We start from the raw sequence: 20,968 nt of genomic DNA, 5'->3' as shown, positions 1-20,968 counted from the left end.
TCGATTTTCCATTTTTGGGTTTTTTTCCTATGGCTGATACTCGATTATTATCTGTCGATTGGTTGAGGCTTGTTCTCATGAATGGTTTTCCTCCTACTTTCAGTCGTGCTTATTTCCCTCTTTAAATGTTTTGAATGATGGACGTTCGGCTGTTTATATATCATTATCAGATGATGATTCGCTTGTTTCAGTCTTCTTCATTTTTTGTCCAATTTGGATAGGTAGTCTGAAGATGATCGATTTTTTAGGCAAATTAAATCTTCCACTTCAACGTTTTATTTTTGATTAAATTTTGTTGAAGCTGTGGTCAACTTATCCAGAAAAGCCAACACACTACAAGTTTCTAGATCTATTGTAAGCACTTTAAGTAAGGGGTTCTAGCTTGGTTGGTGGTAGTTAGAAGTAATGGCTAATAATCTGTCCAACATGAAATATGAAGCAAATTTCTCTGTTGGTGACAGAGATTCCTAACACAAGAATCGATTAGGAAGGACTATAAAAAGGCTTTCCAGATCAACTTACAGCTCCATTAATCCCTCGTACCAAACATTTTGATAATACAACAAGCTTCACAAGCTCCTTCCGTGTTCCTTTGCTGAGTAAATCCCCACAAACATATGCGCTTGCCCATTAACACTAAAAGCTAACAGTGGTATTAGAGCGTCATTTGACTGGTATTGGGTGTAAGTCCTATCCACCAGCTACTAAATCACCCATCCGAATATCCGATATCTAAACAATGGCCAACCCTATCTCACTAACGTTCCTACTTTTGATGAAAATAACTATATTTACTGGAGCATTAAAATGATTACTTTCTTGGTGGCACAAGATTTACACGACATTGCGGAGAAAGGATATGCGGGTCCGTAGGAAGGAACAAGCTTCCGGCATTATATATATAATAACGAGGAAGCTAAAGGATGTATGATATTAAATATCGCAAGAGAATGAAATCATCAGAGAAATAAAATGAGAAACAACAAGGAAAAATTTCCACGATTCAGTCCGGCCATCAGCAGCCACTCCATAGGGAGGTTAGCTGCAAATAACAGTTAATCAATTGAAGAATTATAGAGTTACAATTGTTCACAATGCTCAAATATTTCCCTGTCCAAGATTATATTGAAACCCATAATATTTAGCCTAACGTAATTGCTGGATAAACAAATCACCGAAAACTTGAAACACTCGTCAATCTTCACCAGGAAAGTGCCTCAATTGGATGACAGATTCTCTGCACAAACTTCACCCGATGTTTAATCTCCTTCGTACTACCAAGGAAAAGATAACTCCACTTTATGGCTTGAAGAAGTCAACGGCACACTCAGCCCCACGCAAATCCATGTTTCTCCCTTTTCTCTTCCGACGAGCACCAACATATACGAGCTCCTTTTTTTTTTTTTTTTTTTTTTTTTGGCTATAAGGAGTTCCAGTTAATGGGCGGCTTGGATAAGGATACAACAGCCTACTCTTTGAGTTCTAATCCAAATAGGGTAAGTGCGCTGGCCTTGAATCCAATAAACATCTTCCAATCAAATCGGATTTCATATACAGCTCGAACTTGTAACATAATTTAGAACATATTAAAAGAAGAGTTTCAAGTTTCAAGACGCAACAAAGGCACAAATCATTAGATTTTAGTCTCTTCAAAATGCTACAATAAACAATTATGGGACTCTCAAACAATAATGCGGAAGATTAAATGGATGAGTAAATCAAATGAGGGCTTATGGAGTTAATATCAAGGTAGTAGAAAAAATATTTGTGAAACTTATTAGAGAATATAATCATATTGTCACCTCTATAGAAGAATCTAAGGATTTAAAAAACATGTTAGTCAGTGAATAAATTAGCTCTATGGAGGCATATGAAAAAAGACTAATGCTATTTGATGAAGATTCCATTGAGAGTGATTTTCAGTCAGAAATAAATATGTGGTCACATAAATCTAAAAGGGTACAAGGAGCTCATGGATTGGTGGGTTTGGGAGAGCCTGGGCTAAGCCTAATCTAGCCGAGCCATTAGTTTCCGTCGATGCCCGCACATATCGAACGCCAAAAAAAGGAGGTCGAGACACCAAGAGGCTTCATGGTCGTTCATTCATGTTCAGATCAACTACAGCTACATAAATCCCTTGTACCCAACATTTTGACAATTCAACAAGCTCCAAAAGCTCCTTCCTTATTCCTTTGCTGAGTAGATCTCACAAACATACACGCTTGCACATTAACACTAAGAGTAACAGTAGTATCAGAGCCTCATTCGGTTGGTACTGGGCGTGAGTCCTATCCACTTGCTATATTAGAGTAAGAGATATGATTTGATTATGATTATTTTAATTGCAGGTTTTTTTTTTTTTGATAAATAAAAGAAGGAATCAGAATTGTAGGTTAATTGATCCGGTCAATCCGTAAGATTAGATATTCGGAATATAGAATAGGAAACGGTATTTTGTATACTCTTTCCTATTGTACATCCTTCTTGTATTATAAATAGGCTTGTAGTGCATGTACAAAAGTAGAGATATACACAATACAATATTCCCCAATATTTTTCGTTTTCTGATTAGAAACATGGTATCATAGTGCGATGATCATTGAGCTTGTCTCTTGCCTTCGGTCATCTGATATTGGCCGGTTGCCACTAGCCGTCCATTCGCTTCTCCTTCAGACTGATCGTCCTTCGTTAGTTTGCTTTCGGCTTGCTTTGATTGATTTTTCCTGAGCACCGTCGTTTTTTTTTTTTTTTTTTTTTTTTTTTTTTTGACTAGTTATCATGTCAGAACAAAGCTCCTAAACTGAGGAATCCTCCAGCCACAAATTGGCTCATGAACAGACCGACGGTCCGTTCTTCCTCCATGGGTGGCCAAGATGGGCATGCCATGAACTGTGGATAGGCAGGTGGGCGGATAATGCGGCACGTTCGGGAGAGAGCTCCAAGTTGTAGAGACCACCACGTTGAAGGCCCCAACCAATGATCTTCTTCATCGAGAGGTCCTCAAACAAGCAATAAGAGGGAAAAAAGGTAACTGAGCAATTTAATTTTTGAGTAATTTTTTAAATGGATAGGAGATGAAACTTAAAGGTTGGAGCACAAAGAACCTCAATAAGGGTGAGGGTTGACGTTAGAGATACCGAGCCGTGTGTGAAGTGACGAGAACTCCAACCCCATTAGGTATGCCAATAGCGGGAAGAGGTTTCGGGTATGCTTGTGCATATTGAAGTGATTCAGGGTTATGTGTAATGTGATTCATGGCTCTGGTGTCAATAACAGAAGTGCAAGAATTTAATGAATTAGAATTCAAGTCGAGAACAATGCCTGTGAGATTTGCCTTGGAAATGTTTACCACTTGGAGTAAACGCATGATTTGTTTATATTGCTTACCGGTGAATGGCATGGGAGACGCCGAAGAGGAGTTCTCGGGACTACTGGCAGGCTTGCTGTCCGAGGGCTTATATGGGGCTGGTCCTGACGTTGTCCCTTATAATTAGCAGGAAATCCATGGAGGCGGAAGCAAACATCACGGGAATGGCCTGGTATACTGCAATGGGCACAACGTTCGCGAGCATGTGATGGAGGCCCGCATTTTGCAAGGTGAGCAGAAGCTGTCTTGGTGTGCTTAGGGGATCGAGTCGAGAGTGGCGAGTCCCTTTGAGGCGGGATGTTTCGCATGGAGTCATATGTCAACAGTGTGCTCTTGGTGGAGGTACGAGTCAAGTGAACATGGCGTTGAGATTTGTCTTGAAGAATAAGTGAGTAAGCTCGTGCAACAGTGGGTAACGGATTCATGAGCAGAACTTGACTGACCACATTAGAATACCTCGGGTTTAAACCCATTAAGAATTGATAAAGACGTCGATTCTCAAGTTGCATCACAAACAATGTCTTTGCCTCCCAAGAGCATCCGGCAAGGGTTCCAAATTGTTCAGCTCATCCCAATAACGCCGCAAATTATTGTAATACCTAGTGATGTCATCTTTACCTTATTCAAGAGCGCATATTTTCTGCTCGAGGCGAAATATGCAAGGACCATCAGACGGTAATAAACGTTCATGCAGATCAGCCTATACTTCCACAACAAATTCCGTGTACAAAACGGTAAAGACAAGATTTTGATGGATGGAATTCAGGATCCATGATAGTATCATGCTGTTGACTCAAACCCATGGGGCATATGTGTTAGTTGATTCGGGTTTCAGATTATCTCCCATGATGAAACCCATTTTATTCCTTGCGGATAGAGCAATGGTCATGGCTCATGAGCAGCTGTAGTAATTATCACCCATTAAAACGATGTTGACTAAATTCGAACTAGCGTTATCCGAGGTATGGGGGAACACACCACCTATGACTTCGTGTGTCAATCTCCCAAATGAAGGGAGGCAATGTCTTCGAAATTAAAAGCTCCTGAACAAAACCTACGATATCGTACCTCTTCCATGTCATAAAAGGTACCTCTTCCATGTCGTAAAAGGCGATTGGTTTTTTGAATCACTTAATCCCACACTTTCTTATAATGGTACTATAAAGGAAAGAGATGAGTATACCTTATGTAAAATGAGTTTGCTTCATCTGTAAGTTGACTCTCTGAACCGCTCAAAATGAATAATGCTACTTATATTGATACCAGTTCACAAATTGGTGCACCAGGTGATGTGGCATAGTTTTAGCGAAAGTGATGTAGCATACTTTTAGCAGAAGTGATGTGGCATACTTTTAGTGGATCTTGAAGGTGGCACGTGCATATTTAGAGGCGCATCTGTCACGTTGCTCTCTTCAGGCCGGAATTGGCAATCTGTTATGTTGATCCGTATGATAATTTTTGTAAGCTATGCTTAGTATACTTTGCAATATCGATTTTTTGTTTTCCTTTTTTACTTTACTTTCTAACTTTCTTCCATCGGGGAAAATGAACCTGCAATGAAAGTAGCATGGTATAATTATTTCCGTTGGTGTAGGAAGTTCGGAGACTTTGATTAGAAAAAGAACACCGAGTGACTTTGTAAATGACTGCCAAACATGGCCTCCAGATTTCGTGCTCTTTGCTATTGAATCCCTCCTCTCGATTTCTCTTGTGGGGATGAATAATACATCCACTTTTCAACACCACAGCAGTGGCGAAGATTCTGAAGATGTAGCTCAAGTTGAGGCTGCATTTGGTTGGGCTTTGATATGGGCTTTAAGGCTCTAAAGATCATTGGGCAATTATTGAAGTGTTAGGTGACTATTTTTGGAAACACATTTGAAAAATAATTAATATCACGGAAAACTCAAAATTAGTGTACTTATAATAAATTTACCTTAAACTAGTTCAAACTTTAAATTGATATATTTGTGACAAATTTATTATCTGTTAGTTATTCATTAAATTGGATTAATACTACAAAAAAATCACAAACTAATTAGTGACAAATGGAAGGTTTACCCAGCATGTGTTATACAACTAGGCAATGTGAGTCTCTTGATATGAGCTCCGTTATTCTTATCAAGAATGCTAAGAGAAAGGAAGGAGAGCTTGGGAACTTACAGTGCTCTTGGGAGTGTGTCATGCGTTTGGTCTTAATTACGACCAGGAAGAATTCGTGAGTGCGACTGTGATGGACCAATTTTCTGTCCCTTGAGCATTGATATGTTCCTCTCTTTATAAACAATGAATCCTCGCCATATTCTGCCGAGATTGAGGATCCAAAAATTGCCTAAAGAGCGCTATTCCAGACGCACAATTTTTTAATTTATTTTATTTCCTTCTTTCTCCCATCTATTCAACTCTCCAGCAAATTCTTGAATCAATTTCGATTGTGCGTTTGCAAGTTGGAAAGCGAAATTTATTTCATTTTCCTTTTTGGGTGCTGATCGAATATGTTTGCCACATTTTTGCCAATTTCTTTCCTTAATACCTCACTTCCCAAAAATCCCCGGATGGTAATTTCTTCATTACGTGCAATCTTCAGCTTATCAAGAGAGGCGCGGCCATTAAAAGGGATCAGGCTTGCGAGGTTCGAATGAGTTTTGGGGTCTCAGTGCTAGTTCATTTATCTTATCGGACCAATTCGAATCCAATTTACAACTAGACATATCAAAATAAATTTATCCAATAGACGTGTTGCCTAATGCCTAAATGCAATGTAGAGTTCAGATGCAGGATCATGTAATATTAATATGTTTGTTTAAGGATCAAGTTTGATATCTAATTTTCTTATTCGATTACTAATTAAATGGGGTCATTTATATTTAGATGTCTATAAAAGCAAATAAAGAGTGTTATTTGCATTTTGTCGAAACTGTTTTTTAACTTTAAGTGCTTTGCTTTTGTGTAACGGCCAAACCAAATGCAATCGTACTGAAGGAAGAGAAAGGAAGAATGTCGAAGGGGAACGCTGCGCTAGAATTATCAAAGGACTGCCTAGGAAAGTTTGCATTTTTCCGCTTGATTTTTCAGCTTTTTTAATTTCTTTAAGGCAAGTACTATAAAAACTTTTTAGGTTAAATACCGTAAAATTATTTTTTTATTATTAAAAATCATTTTTTATGTCACGAAAAATCTGAATTTATATATATGATATATATTATTTATGTTAATTTTATTTAAGATATAATCGTCACTTGATATTCAAGGTTTTTATTTTTATTTATTTATCCCATAACACATAAATTTAAGATTTTTAGTTGTACAAGCTTTTGGTGCCAACTGTAACCCTTATAAAGTCCAATCACCATTAATGTCCACGTGGGCCCCACGAAAAGGCCGATCAACCCCGGCCTGTCTTTTTTTTTTTTTTTTTGGTCGGTCTTACTCTAATCCTATTCTAACACACACTCCCAGACTTTGCTTGCCTCCTTGCAGGGCGTGGGAGTCGAAACCCACTCCTGACATGAAATCGTCCCCACCCCAATCCCTTCTGAGAAGGTGGGGATTTGAACCCCCAATCTCCCCCTTCCAAGTTGGAAGGGTGGCCATTGGGGAACCTCAGTCTGTCTAGTTATTAACGCACGGTTAACTTCTTGTATCCGTCTAGTCCTACGGTCAAGTTCTATAAAGCAGGAGCCTTGCTCCTTCTATTTTCAACGCCTTCTTGTTTCTCAATGACTTAATCACTTAAAATGCAAATTTCTGAAATAAAAAATGCATTTGATAATGATTTAAAATTTTTATTTCTAGAATAAAATTTATTTGATAAAAGAATAAAATTTTGATTTCTAAGAGCAAAGTGATGGCTAGCGATCGACGGCAAATGGCGGAGTTCGGAGTTCGACGTTTGGCGTCCGGCGGCCAAGGATCGACGATCGACGGCAAGTGGTCGAAGTTTGGAGTCTCGACGTCCGGTGGCCGTGTCCAACGTCTGAAGGTCTAGCTTCGAGCATCCAACGTCCAACAGTTAGTGGCAGGCATTCGGCATCCGACGTCCGAAGTTTGGCATTCGAGATTTGATTAGCCTGCGGCCAACGTCTGACATCTGAAGTTCGGCGTTCGGTGTTCAATGTCCAGAGTCTGGCAATTGGCAGCCAACGGTGGGTGGCCAACGGCTAGAGTTCGGCAAGCGACGGTGAGTAGCCAACATTTGACGGCCGATGGCGAGCGGCAAGCGGTTGGTGGCGGACGTCCATTGGTCAATAATGGGCCTCCGGTGTACAACGGTTGGCGATGAGCAACCAATGATTGGCGGGGATCCGGCATCTGGCGGCCGGTGACCGGCAGCCAGAGTCTGGTGGCTAGTGGCCAGCATTTGATGAATGATGGTTGGTGGCTAGGGCTTGTGGCGAGCGGGTAGCGACCCGCAACAGGCAGCGGGAATCCAGGGTCCCACGGGCAGTGGGTGAGCGATGGGCGATAACAAGAGTGAATGACGAGCAAAGTTTTAATTTTTCATTTCTGTTCCAAAAATACAAAAACTAAAAATTTTAATTTTTGATATTTGATTTTTACTCCAAATCTATTTCTGCAATATAAATCTGTTCCATATATAGAAAAATGAAATTGCATTATCAAACGGATTTCTATTCCAAACCTATTTCAAGGAGAACATAAAAACAGAGAAATAGAGAAACATAAATATTGTAATGTGTGCCCTTAGAGTTTGGCCAGTTGAGCAAGGTTATTCTTTTGTTGCACTTCACTTTCTTATTTGTTATTTTACTTGTGGTAGAGCTAATATTAATGGCGCTGATTCAACTCAATTGAGCGACGGCTACTCGATTCTGATGTGCTACGTTCAATTTCCCATTTTTTTTGTGCCAATTACTTGATTATAGCTAAACCAAAGCATAGTTTCAGGAAATCTGCAGGTAGTTTCGTTGTTTCTTTTGAGTGCTTTAGTTGTAAATTGGTCCGCTAAGGGCGCGTTTGGTAACGTTTTTGTTCAAAAATTGTTCAAGGGAAATGAAATAGAAAAAACTATTTCTGCTCCGAGGAACAATTTTGAAAAGTAAGAAGGCGTTTGGTAAACCTGTTCGGGAATAAAAATGAACAGAAACACGTTTGGTAAATTTGTGTTCTTTTTTTTCTTTTAATTTTTTAATTATTTTTTTTTTCTTCTTTTGGCCGGTCGTCGGCCTCGGCCATGGCCGGCGACGGTGTCGACGAGGGCTGGCGGCCTCCCCCGGCTACGGCGAGGCTCGCCGGCCCCGGCGAGGCCGAGCCTCGCCGTGGTTGGGCGAGGCTTGGCCTTGCCTTGGCTGGGCGAGCTCGAGCTTGCCCGGATCCGGTGAGCCCGAGCTCGCCCCAGCCCCCGCCCGTGCGGCGAGGCTCGGCCTCGCCTTGGCTAGGCGAGCTTGGGCTAGTTGAATCTCGGCGAGCCCGAGCTCGCCCGGCCACCGGCGAGGCTTGGCCTTGGTGGCCCGGCAAGGGCAAGCCTCGCCGGTGGCTGGGCGAGCTCGGCTCGCCGGATCTCGGGCGAGGCCGAGCCTCGCTAGGGCCGGCAACGCTCGGCCTCGCTAGGGGCCGGCGATGCTCTGGCGAGGTCGTCGGCCCTCGATAGCGTCGCCGGCCCTCGACGGCCGGTCGCGACCATGACCGAGGCCGGCGACCGGCCAAAGAAAAAAAAAGAAAAGAAGAAAAAAAGAGAAGAAAAAGAGAGGAGAGAGAATTTGTTCTTAAAAATTGTTTAGAAACAAGAAACATGTTTTTCTTGTTTCTCGTTTCTATTCCAAATGTGTTCCTAGGAACAAAAGAATAGATTTGAAACAAAAACGCAAACAAACACGTTTCTTCTTTTTTTGTTCTCTCGGAACAAAAAAACAAAAATTTGTTCTTAAACAAAAAAAAAAAAAGAGTGTTTTTATTTATTTATTTGGTCGGTCCTACTCTAATCTTACTCTAACACTCACTCTCGACTTTCGCCCTACCTCCTTGTAGGGCGGGGAGTCGAAACCCACTCCTGAAATGAAACCGTCCCCACCCCAATCCCTGAGGAGGTGGGGATTTGAACCCCACCTCCCCCTTCCAAGTTGGAAGGGTGGCCACTGGGGCGAACCCCCAAGTGGTTAAAAAAAAGAAGTGTTAACAAATAGGGCTAAGTGTCTTTTTCTGTTTCTTTTTTTCTTGCAGTAAGTGTTTTTTCTTGGATTTTCCTTTTAAAATTCTCGGCTGGGTAAACGCGTGGCATGGTTCCTCTTTGTTTCCAGATCCACTCGGGCAGAAGGCTCGGGAAAAATGCGAGTCTCATTATTCAAGGTATAAAGAACGCAAGGACGGGATATTTCTGTTCAGGGAGCGGAGGTGCCGCAAACTTTTAAAAAAAATCTGGACGATTGCCTCAGTCGTAAGCCTTCTTGAACAAGCGCTCTGTTTCGTCATGAGACTTTGTACTTAATCTTGGTCCCATAAATTTTTTGTGATCGTTTAGCGAGGTATTTGAATTTATTATGGCGGTTTTGTATATCAGGAAATGATAATAGATCTGGCCATTTACAATTTACTACTCGGGCACGCTCAGCTCGTCTGGATATATTTGTTGCTAATATGACTCCCTTTTGGATGTTTTAGGAGTTATTCGTGTTTAACTGAAAACGTGATTTGAAAGACAGGAACTTGGGCATATCATGGAGTCGCCACTTTGGTTTAATGCGAGGGTTCTTGGAATCATGTGATATGTTTGTGATGTGCTGTCCGAAAGCTAGCGGGAGTATGTAAGGAGAAAATATTGGGTGGGTCTTACCCTCCATGTAGGCTTAGGGTAAGACCATTCAGCGACCGACACGTGGCTCCATGTAGGCGACGCCGTCAGAGGTTTAAAATTTGCGCGTGCCGCTCCTGGGGCCCACCACTCTGACGCTCTCTCTCCTCTACTCTCCTCTACTCTCCTCTGCGACCTGTCACTCGTCCTCTCTCTCCTCTCTCTCTCTTTCCCCGTTCTCCCCGTTCTTTGTTCCGTTTTGCGAGAGAACAAAAGTCGCAGGGCTTCTCTCCGAATGCTCTTCCCCTGCTCTACTCTCTCTCCTCCGCTAGTTGCCCGCGATGCCTCCTCCGCTGGTCTTTCTCCCTTTGTATGGTTACTCATTGATATTTGATGTCTCAAGCAGAGATCGGGGTAGGTGCTAGCTGAAGCTCTAAAGATGATGCTGTGCAATGATAGGCAACATGGCATGCGAAAGGCTGCAGCATTCATAAAGCGTTTAGCCACATTCTCGTTATGCTTTGAGTCTGCAGAGTCCATGGCTGGTACCCTCTTGGTATCCCATGCCAATTATTTCTTTCCTTGATACTAAGATTATCATTCTAATTGGTTACTTGTTTGCCCTTACTCGCAGCCTTGGTCACTTTAAAGCATCTCCTCCAAAAGAATATTAAATATCGGGTTTTGTTGGAAAATGATCCTGGAGGTGGCTCAGTATCAGGTTCTGTTGCGGTAAGCAATTTACTGCTTCCATGCAGAACCCTTAATTGATGCATGATATGTTAGATTTAAAATGGAGATGAACGTACTTATGCATGTGAAGTGTAGTCTGGAAATCAGGAAACATCTCCTCATTATGATTGACTTCAGTTTTTTTCCCTATGTCTTGTGCCAGAGTAAATTTAAATTTCCCCATTTAGCTCCAAGCAGGGCCTTGGAGAAAGTTGTACCTTGTTTTGGATAATCGATGAGGGCTGAATCGAAGCGCTTGTACGTTTGGCATGGAAGTATTCGATCGGCGTCGGGTGCGGGTGGACTACAGAGGATGTCGACTCTAAAGTGAAGGTGGGTGAAAGGATTGCACAGCTGTCACGCCCCGAACCCCGAGTGCGTGCCCATCCCTATCTGGTCGATAATAATTTGCGACTTCCCAGGACGAGTTGCCGACCCTTTCCATTTTATTGCACATGCGGAAACGAAAAGAAATCCCCTGACAGTAATCATCTCGGGATAGAAAGGCAGGACAATAGATTCACAAACAAACATGCTTTTATATATATACACTGAGTCATGTACATGAGTCTATGGCCAAAAGACTACAAAAGACGGGCCTTCCAAAAAGAAGCGGTCCTAACTGACCTACGCTTCCGATCACCTCCTCTCAGCTCTAGGTCCTCCACTCGACGACCCTGAAAATGTTGTCCCACAACGGGGTGAGATATCATCTCAGCGAGTCTAGGCTCTAAACCCCAATTAGGAGGGAAATACGCCCAGAAGTGTGCTAATCACAATCACACATTCAAGGAGACTTACCTCGTCTCAGATCCACCCTGCAGGTCAGTACAATTTATATCACAAACAACATGAGAGCATGAGCAACAATAAGCTCCAAATAACTGAAACGCCAAAATCAATTAATCATGCGTTTCTAGTTTTGATCTCGGCATATAGCACGGGCTACTCTCAGTTCGGCGGTCTTCTGGCATTGCCAGGCATCGTCTCACCCCATTGAGCACGGCACGTCTCTTTATCAGACGGCTTTCCCGAAGGAGCATAAGGTCCAGAATCAACTGCGACCGGCTTCCCGTTGTCCGGGGGTATCCCAAATAGGGATAACGTCCAGCTCAACAACCCGGGACGATTTCTCTCAACCATCACACGATCACTCAAATATGGCCCAGGGCACCGTGCATTGCACTCAAATGCTTCAATTAAAATGGTGAGCCTGGCATTTTTCTTCGTATTAGAAATTCACATGAAATTACTCGCGTGTGGGTACACGGTCAACTTGATCCAGAAAATTTGATATTCATCCTTTTTGAAATCCCACTATTTCATAGAGTACTAAAAACCATTTTCGGTGTCAAAACCCGACACTTGGGATTTTCTGAATAAATATTGGAAATTCACAATTTTTGGAATTAAATACCAAAAATCAAATCGGCACTCAATTTGCATAATTTAACACTCAATTGCAGAAATTAATCACACCATTGCAATCAATACGAAATTCTGGTCACCGGCTATCCCGCCAAATTTCCGGAAAATAATTAATAATTAAATAATTACTGAAATTAATTAAATAAATCAATTTAAATTCTAAAAATACTAACCTAGGCCAGAATCATTAAATTAATAACCAATACGGACTCGGAAAATTCCCGAACCCTTCTAGATAAATAGTACACTTTATTTAGGCCTTAGCTAAACCATGCTAACCACCTAACATGCTCAATTAAATAATTACATTTCTAATTTAATCTAACTAACCACCTAATTCATAATAAAATAAATCTAAACACCCCTTAAACGTCATTAGCCTACTAAGCAGAGTTTAGAGTATAAACTCACCGGTTAATTGCGGAAATCGGTTCACCGCGACGACGACGCGACGGCGGCCGAAATCTTAATTTTCGGCGGTGTCGACGAACTTGGACCAGGCCTAGGACCGCCCAACACAACTCAGCAAGGCTGAGTTTAGGTCTTGGGCTTATGCAGGCTGCTGGTCGCGGCTTGGGCCTTCTTCTCGGGCCCAAAATGGCTGAACTTCAAATGGGCTAGAACTAACTGAACTTGGGCATAAGCTTGGGCTTCAAAATCTGTTGGAAATTGGGCTGCTGCAGGTTGCTGACTTGCGTGGGCTTAGAAATGAAGATGCATGGACTGAGCTGGGCTTGGGCCGACTTCAATTGTCGGGCCGATCGAGCGTGGAGAGGAAGCAACAACGTCCACGCGCCGAAGAAGCTGGCCGCTGGTGTCTTCGAGCTGGCCGAAACCCACGAACAAGAGGAGACCACGCGGACGAAGATGGGAGCTAAAGGAAAAACGTGAGCTGCAGAGAGAAGACGCGGCTTCGCTGGCTTCGGTCTTCGTGGGCTTCAATTCGGTGGAGGCTGTTGACCAAAAAGGGCCGAGCCGTGGACGCATGGAGATGGGGCCAACAAACCGAAGTGGAGATGGCCTCGGTGGAAGGAGTAGGGGCGAGCGGCTGAAGGACACGCGAACGAAGCTGGCTGGCGTCGATGGAATCAGACAGAGAAGCAGCTTCGGTTGACTTGCTTCGTACGGCGAAGGAGAGAAGACACGAAGGAGTGGAGCAGTGTCGAGCTGGCAGCTTGTAGGGAATTGAGGCAAAGATTTCGGTGGTTTTGCAAGGAAGAAAAATGAAAGAAGAAGGGGCAGAATAGTTCGGTTCAGGCGAGAAGAACGAAAGCAAGGCAGAAGAGGCATGCCAATTTTGCTCGCGCGGGGAGGGGAAATGGATGAGTACGAGGGAGAAGCCAGCTAAGAGGGGAGCAAAAGTCATAAAACCTTAGCCAAACATTAAATGTTTGGTCTCCCAATAGCCCACACAAATATCTTCTTGCCCCTAATACTTTCTAGGATAAATTGAAGCCAAAATTAGCACAAATGGATGCCAAAAACACAGCCCCAACTCATGCTCCGAATTTCCATTTTTCATTTTATCTTCAATTTCTTCACTCAATTTCCCAAATTGAGATCCAATCTCGATGAAGAAAAATCCCGAACAATTTTCTATAAATCCCTGACACTCAAAGGCTCGGCTTGGAAGTCTAAATTTCCATCGATTTAGCCCATCTGAATTTCCGTTAATTTTCCGCAACGTCTGAACCGATTTTCCGTAAAAATCTCGGGATCTCTGAAAATTTCTCGGAGGATGAGTCGACATTCCTAAAATAGCTTGTGACATATCGAACTTTCAATCTCTGAAATCGGGTTCAAATTTGCGGTTATTTTCAATCCGACGCGCTTTTAGCGTGACCTAGTTTACTGGGTAACTTTTAGGAATTTTGGTGCAATTGACCTGTGATTGATTTATCTCGAGTCACAAAGTACATCTTCGACCCATTGGCGACCATCGATTGTCGTGAAAATCTCGAGGTTTCAATTACGGGCACCGGGTACCAAAACGATAGAAAATCAATTTAGTGTCGATCGATGAGAATTTTTCAATCAAGTGGAATCACCCACAATTTGATCACATATCTCGGTCGAATTGACCTATCTCGATTTCGATCGATCTCTAACGGTGCCATAATGACCCTTGCGGATCAACACGGTCGAGCAGTCGATTCTTGGTCGAATTCTCAAGTCCAATTGCATTTAGATTCCCTAATTGCTTGCCCAGATAGTCCAGTTATCTCGTGAGTGATCAGCTCAGAGAATAACACTATTAGCGTTTTGATGAAAGGCCCGATTTATTTAATCGAAAACAAATTATGAAAATTCAGGATGTGACAACAGCTGATCATTGAGAAGATCATGACTCCCGATGTTGCAGAGGTTGAGGACCTGGACTTGACTCTGAGACATGAGGGCGGGTTTGGGTCGATCAGGTGTGATGCCCATGTGCTAGGTTTCAGTTGCAACTTTGTTCTCTGTAAGTTTGTTTTCATTGGGGATGAGGCTGTGCCTGGGATGCACGCAGGTCTGGTAGGAGCATTTTCTTGGTGAGAAATTTTGTCGAACAATTGGTGGGTAAATATTTGCTAATTGCTATTTGTTCAGGCACGCTTTTGAAGTATCTCCTTGTGCTCAGCCTGTCTCTTTATACTTGTGATGGGAATATGGCGAAAGCAGTTCAAGGCCATAGGCGGTTCAAGAATTTCAAGAAGACAATTAATCCAGACAAGTAACTATTATCTTGTTCCTACTCTTTTCAGTTTGTATGATTTGTTTTATTTTTCTCCCCATTTTGATATATGGTTTTGTTTTTGTCCTGATATGGATCATCGACAGGCATCTCATCTTCAACTCCTCTTTGTGCATGCAGGATGAATTTTGTAAACTGGTTGATGAACTAGATGAGGGGAAGATTTCTTGGAAGAAATTTAGTTCCAAAGTGAAGAAACTTCACAGAGATCGAACAGGAGCTCCGTCTTTGAGGGAGTCCGGGGAATTCCCAAAACTAGAGGAAAGTTTTTATGCAAATCCGCTCCCTGGGTGCATTTGCAAATCAACAAAGAGAAGGAAGTAAGGCTAAAAGGAGAAGTGTCTCCTTTCTCCGTGATGCAATTTTGGGTGCATAAGAGAGATGAACGCATGCTGTCAAGGTTCAAGAAATCTTGTCATCCGAAGATGCCACAGCTAAATCAGAAAGTTCCTTGGCCTAGTGCTCAGGCTGGCCGGTATTACATTAGCGTCATTGAGCTGCTGAATTTAAGGCCGCTCAAGGGATTCTGGTGAATAATTTGTTCAGAAGAAAATTTACAGAATACCATTGAAAGAAAGATTATGAGCCCATGGTGGCAAAAAAAGGAACAAAATGATAGGAGACTTTTATGTTTAGGGGATTGGAGAAATCCCATGAAGTGAAATTATAGTGAATTCGATTGTGTGGCACAGAAGACCTTGTAATACTTTAAATTACACAGAATGAAAGATCTCCCTTCTTGATCTTTATCTGTAATTTTTCACTTTGGGTTGTTAAAATCTGGTTTAGTTACATCTCATATTCGAATGCATGGCTGTTATTTCACTCATAGTTCCTGTACCATGCGTATCAACAATATCAGATTTCAGGTTATATATATATATATGAAGTTGGCACGGAACAGGCAAATGCCATGCATACTTTCAAGCATAGATCTACAGGGCGTGAGAAATAACTTGAATAGTTGGAGTAGTTTCTTGCTAGACTAACAATTTTATGTCTCTGCTATAGCCTCAATGACCACTAGCATCAAATCCCGGGGAATTCTGGTCTTAAAATGAGATTGCGGTCGGCAAGTACTTTTCGTATTCAATGCCAACTCGTGATTATGTTACTGAACACCGCATTACAAGTTTTGAGGGATGATTTAGATAGAAGATTTTCAAAGTACGGGAGTACCCAAAAAAGGAGGAACTTGAACCTCTGTAGAAATCAATTCTTATTATGCTGCAGAGAATTGTGAACTGACATGCTATTTCAAGCATTTTCTATTGACAGACAAGCAAGGGCTTCTCTTGCAAGTCCCTCAAACGTCTTGAAAGGACGAACTTCTTTCTACAGAAGGGTCACAAAATTCACTGCATGCTCTAAAACTGCACTAAATGACATTGGGAGACCAAGAGTTTTCTTGTTCGATGTACAGAATTTACACCAAATCAACATATATAAACACACTGAAGACAAGACGATGAACTGAATCGAGATATCTCATTCACAAATGACGAAAAGAAGTTCGCCAAAAAATCTCAATCTAGATATCCAAAAGAAGGGGGAAAAGGGAAACAAGAAAAACAATGGACAAACAAAATAGATTCGACAAGTTCATTAAGCGGCGCAAGCTCCTCTTTGTTGATGAACCGAAATTCCTGCATCAAATTAAAGCTAATCAAGACTTGCCATCACAAGTCTTTTTTGTACTATACTCTTGTTGTAAAGCTGATAACCTAACTAAACTACTGCTTGTAACTCATTAATATAGTAATTGAAAGTGTTTCCTTGACCCAAACTTGATAAGACTAAGAATATATCAAAGCCAATCTAAAAAGTATATGGGTAAGTCATATCTGCAAAGCTTAGCAGCTGTGCTTACTTACCCATGTGAAGAGAACGAAATGCTTGAAGCAAGTATTTAGATGGGCTTCTTCCTTCAAGTTCACGATTTTCTGAAAATGTGAATGGTACATATGGGCGTAGACACGGAACAAGCGCTTGAAATGGTTTTGACAACATCTTTGAAATTGCTCGGAAATGGAGCCCTGTAAACATGTCAGCGGGGATAATTTAGTGCTTATGTAGTAAAAAGAAACTAACAAATTCATTAAATTTCTCTATGTTTTGAGTATAGAGTAAGCATGGATCTCCACCAATTCATGACAAGCCTTTGGCTTTCAATGCACCAAAAACTCTTTTCCACTAATTTGAAACTTGTATCCTAGTCCAGCAACCATACCCCAATCAGGAATTGAAGGCAGGGAGGCTGCTCAGGTTAAATGAGGGGTCTAGGCAACAATTCATAAAGATTGACATTGATATAGAATATAAAAAAAAAATGTTCAACACAATCAGGCCTGAATGCTGAGGCATGACAGCTCTGCAAGTCCTTTAGAGGTAATCCTCGAGTAATACTTTGGAATGAAGATAATTCTGCAGAAAATAGATCGAGTCACATCTGAATGATGATCCGAAAGAAGAAAAATGACAAAGTTCTGCAAGTACAAGTTCAACGATTCTCTGTCTAAGAACTTCTGCTACCTTCTCAACAGGTGCACCTTCCAGCATGTTTTTCTCATTCTCGAATTCAGATTTGAAAGTACTCCAAAAAGCAGGCCACTGGATAACCTCCAACCTAACCAATTGTTTCAGAAGCAGCCTATGTTCAAATTTCGAAGGCATGGTCAACCAATTCTATAGCACATTATTGTGATATTTCAAGATGCACAGCCAATTACCCACAACAATTCACAGATGGTACCCGAATTGGGAATTTTCTGGGAGATTTTTATCCTCTAAAGACTCATTAAGAAGGCTTGATTGCATAGGATCATGAGGTGCTACAACCAAGCACCAGCAGATTTTCCTTGGAATCTGCATAAAATTAAACCACAGAATGAACAGCTGTTCCTTGAAACACACAGTGAAGACTTAACAATGAAAAAGCTTCACCAGTGTGGACACTGCTCCGGGTTTCCTTTCACTGATGGAATCTCACCTATTGCCTTGTAGCATCGACATATCTCAAGATGGGAAGTTTCATGCTGCAACCAAATGAACAATAAATAATCAATAAGAAAAATAACATCAAAAGAAAACAAAATATATTTCACATTGTATGAATAAAGAATTACCTTTGATTCAGCCATTCAATAACTTTACACGTGCAAATTAACTGAGGTGATGTCTTCAAAATAGAAATAATTCTTCAACAGTTCCTTTCTAATAAAATACAAAACAAACATTTTTAGAACATAATCACTGACACTTGTACATATCAACCAATTAATTCTAGGTTATGTTTAAACCTTTAATGCAAATGTCATATTAACCAATTTTATAATATGTGATCAAATATATATATATATATATATATATATATATATATATTTTAGATACTCACTTATGTAATTCTTCTTGTCGTTTTAAAGCATGAAAAAAAAAACACATTTATTTAAAAGCATCCGAGAGAACTCAGATAGTTTTGCATGACCTAAACGTGTATCAATGTGTAACTCTCATAAGAATGCACCTTTGTGATTTATAAGAAATTTTTTAATTTGTATAATTTGATAATTATGGTAAAGTTAAACTTGCTTCCATCTATAACAACTTGCAAAATCATGAAAAACCAATCGATCTCCATCTCAAATGCTCCTTTCTCTACCCTCACTAAGAAAAAAGCCAAATATACATAGTCTATTGCATACATGTTGCAAGGTTATACCTACCGGCAATACCAAATGGTTGGCTATGAATCCAGTATATTGAAGCGTAGGTACAGATACAGGATTCATATTGAAGTTTAGGTACAGATACAGCATCACTGGGCTACAATAGAAATCTGGAAAATGTAGGTAGGTGGTCTTTGTCATTGATCATCAGCATATAAACAATAAAAAAAGACAATCGAGTACCACCGCATAATATGATCAATAGTCATCCAACAATTTTAAAGTTCTCACTAATGCGTGTTAACCAGTCATTCGATGCTCCGGACAATACTCATAGCAGTAACATAAACTTGGTAAATATGGATATATTACCTGCCAAAGCATATCAAGAGAAGGATCCACACAAATGCATTAAGCCAACTTGATTCCTTATAAGCAACCCAAACCTGAAAGACCATGAGATCGAAATAGAAATGAGTTACATAGGGTAAAACAAGACAAATGTCTCATCCCCAAACTGTAGCCATCAAACAAGAACTCCTAATTGTGGGTGTCTAAAACCAAAGGTGCTGCTCTCAAATCTAATAGGCATGATTGCAGGCAATGGTTCCATAAGCTTATGAAGGATAAACTCTGAAGTTGATGAAACCATATGATATCGCTTCACAATCGTCCTATCCATTTCTAATAGACACAGAGTCCTTTTTATGCATGTCCTCTATTCTATCAAATGAGTCAAAAAAATTGCATGCACCAAAGTTAGCCAACAGAAGCATTAGAGACATACAGAAAGAGCAACGACATTGATGTAGAAGTCAATTAGCGCCACTGTCATCCACCTGCAAATTGATAGCACCATTAAGTACATTCATAGGATAGAGACTAATATGCTTACATGTTAAAAAGCTGACTCGGATGCAAATGAAAGAAGTAGGCCCCCCTCATATTTATTTAAAATAAAATAAGAGTCCAGTCTTGGCATGGGGACTTGCTTAAATTGCATGACCTCATTATTGAAGAATAAAAGTACCAAAAGAAAAGCATAGAAACCTCCATACTTAAAACATCAATCTAATATCCCAAGGGAGAGTTTAGTGCAACATTTTAGCTTGATGATATACTAACATCTACCTCAATAGTATATCCATCACTTATCAGCATCAAGCTATAAAATGGGAACTAGCATGACCTGGTATGACTAACTTGGTCAAACCAAGTTATCTTGACGGGAGAAAACAAGCCTCACTGAAACTAAGCTGTTGGAGATGAGAATTTATTCTCACCTTCCTTAACTAAGCAACACAAAACTAATCAAATATGAGATACCATTGTTACCTTAGCGGAGAGACAAGACAACCAAGTCTTCCAAATATTATTTCCATGGAAGTCCAAAAAGACAAAATGCTGACCGCAAGAAAAGACTCCAACCAGATAATGTACAATCGCAATTAATTTTGCTTTTATTCCACAGCTTGAGACAAAAGCAGCAAAACTCAGAGAGGATGAAGGTACCAATATTCCTTGCAATTATGCTCAAGCATATTAGTCTCAACGAACAATGATTAGATAAACGAAGTAGCTTTTCCACCAAAAGCATCCATGCTCGAGCTCCCTGCAAAGTTACAACTGGCATCAGAAATAGAATCTAGAGATTTGCAGTTAATGTATTTCAAATCCTTTCAGCTTAAGAATCAATCCGATGGAAGAGATGCTCTACAATTGCTGAGAAAGACACCATCTAAAAGCATCCACGATGAAGAATACAAATCAGAATACCTAATTATTTAAAGGGTGAAGAAGATGCTTGAAATAAGTGACCTCATAACAAAATTAGCAAGGGCACGCATCAATTTGTAAACCCAATTATTCATACACTAAGTTGACATTTTTGTTGTTAGATAAAATTGATTCATTATGCCAACCTATTCTAATTTGTCTCTACATTCCAAATGCCCTCTCGATATCTTTTTTTGTAGCATTTTTATCTCTTTCATTAGTAATAACTTCCCAAAGCATCCCATCAGATGCATAAATCCTCACTAGAACATTATGAATATTTTCTCGGTGCTCATATCAAATAGCTTTGGGAGAACAATGAAATAATCGGTACAAATCTCTATTAAACCACAGACACCCCCAAATAAAATAAGAACACCAACCACCACCACCACTAATAACACAAAATGTAATTTCGGCAGAACAAGTGGCAGACCTTGCAAAACTCAAGTTGTTGATCAAATACGACAGTAGAACATCATTGCAAACTTACAATGATGGTCTACTATTGGATTATT

General features: G+C 40.7%; 2 long non-coding RNA genes across 2 annotated transcripts; both read left to right on the top strand.

Moving 5' to 3' along the window:
• The first annotated feature begins 10,533 nt into the window (after positions 1-10,533).
• LOC120289021 lies at positions 10,534-11,196 on the top strand. The gene is made up of 3 exons (XR_005546959.1): positions 10,534-10,660; positions 10,750-10,847; positions 11,011-11,196. It is a non-coding gene; the product is annotated as an uncharacterized LOC120289021 (long non-coding RNA).
• Positions 11,197-14,602: 3,406 nt separating this feature from the next.
• On the top strand, positions 14,603-15,750 carry LOC120289022. The gene is made up of 2 exons (XR_005546960.1): positions 14,603-14,988; positions 15,130-15,750. It is a non-coding gene; the product is annotated as an uncharacterized LOC120289022 (long non-coding RNA).
• The last annotated feature ends 5,218 nt before the right edge of the window (positions 15,751-20,968 follow it).

This window comes from Eucalyptus grandis, chromosome 10, assembly GCF_016545825.1.
Source record: "Eucalyptus grandis isolate ANBG69807.140 chromosome 10, ASM1654582v1, whole genome shotgun sequence".
Taxonomy (NCBI): domain Eukaryota; kingdom Viridiplantae; phylum Streptophyta; class Magnoliopsida; order Myrtales; family Myrtaceae; genus Eucalyptus; species Eucalyptus grandis.
The sequence above is the reverse complement of the archived record's forward strand: the minus strand, read 5'-3'. Positions and strand labels throughout refer to the sequence as shown.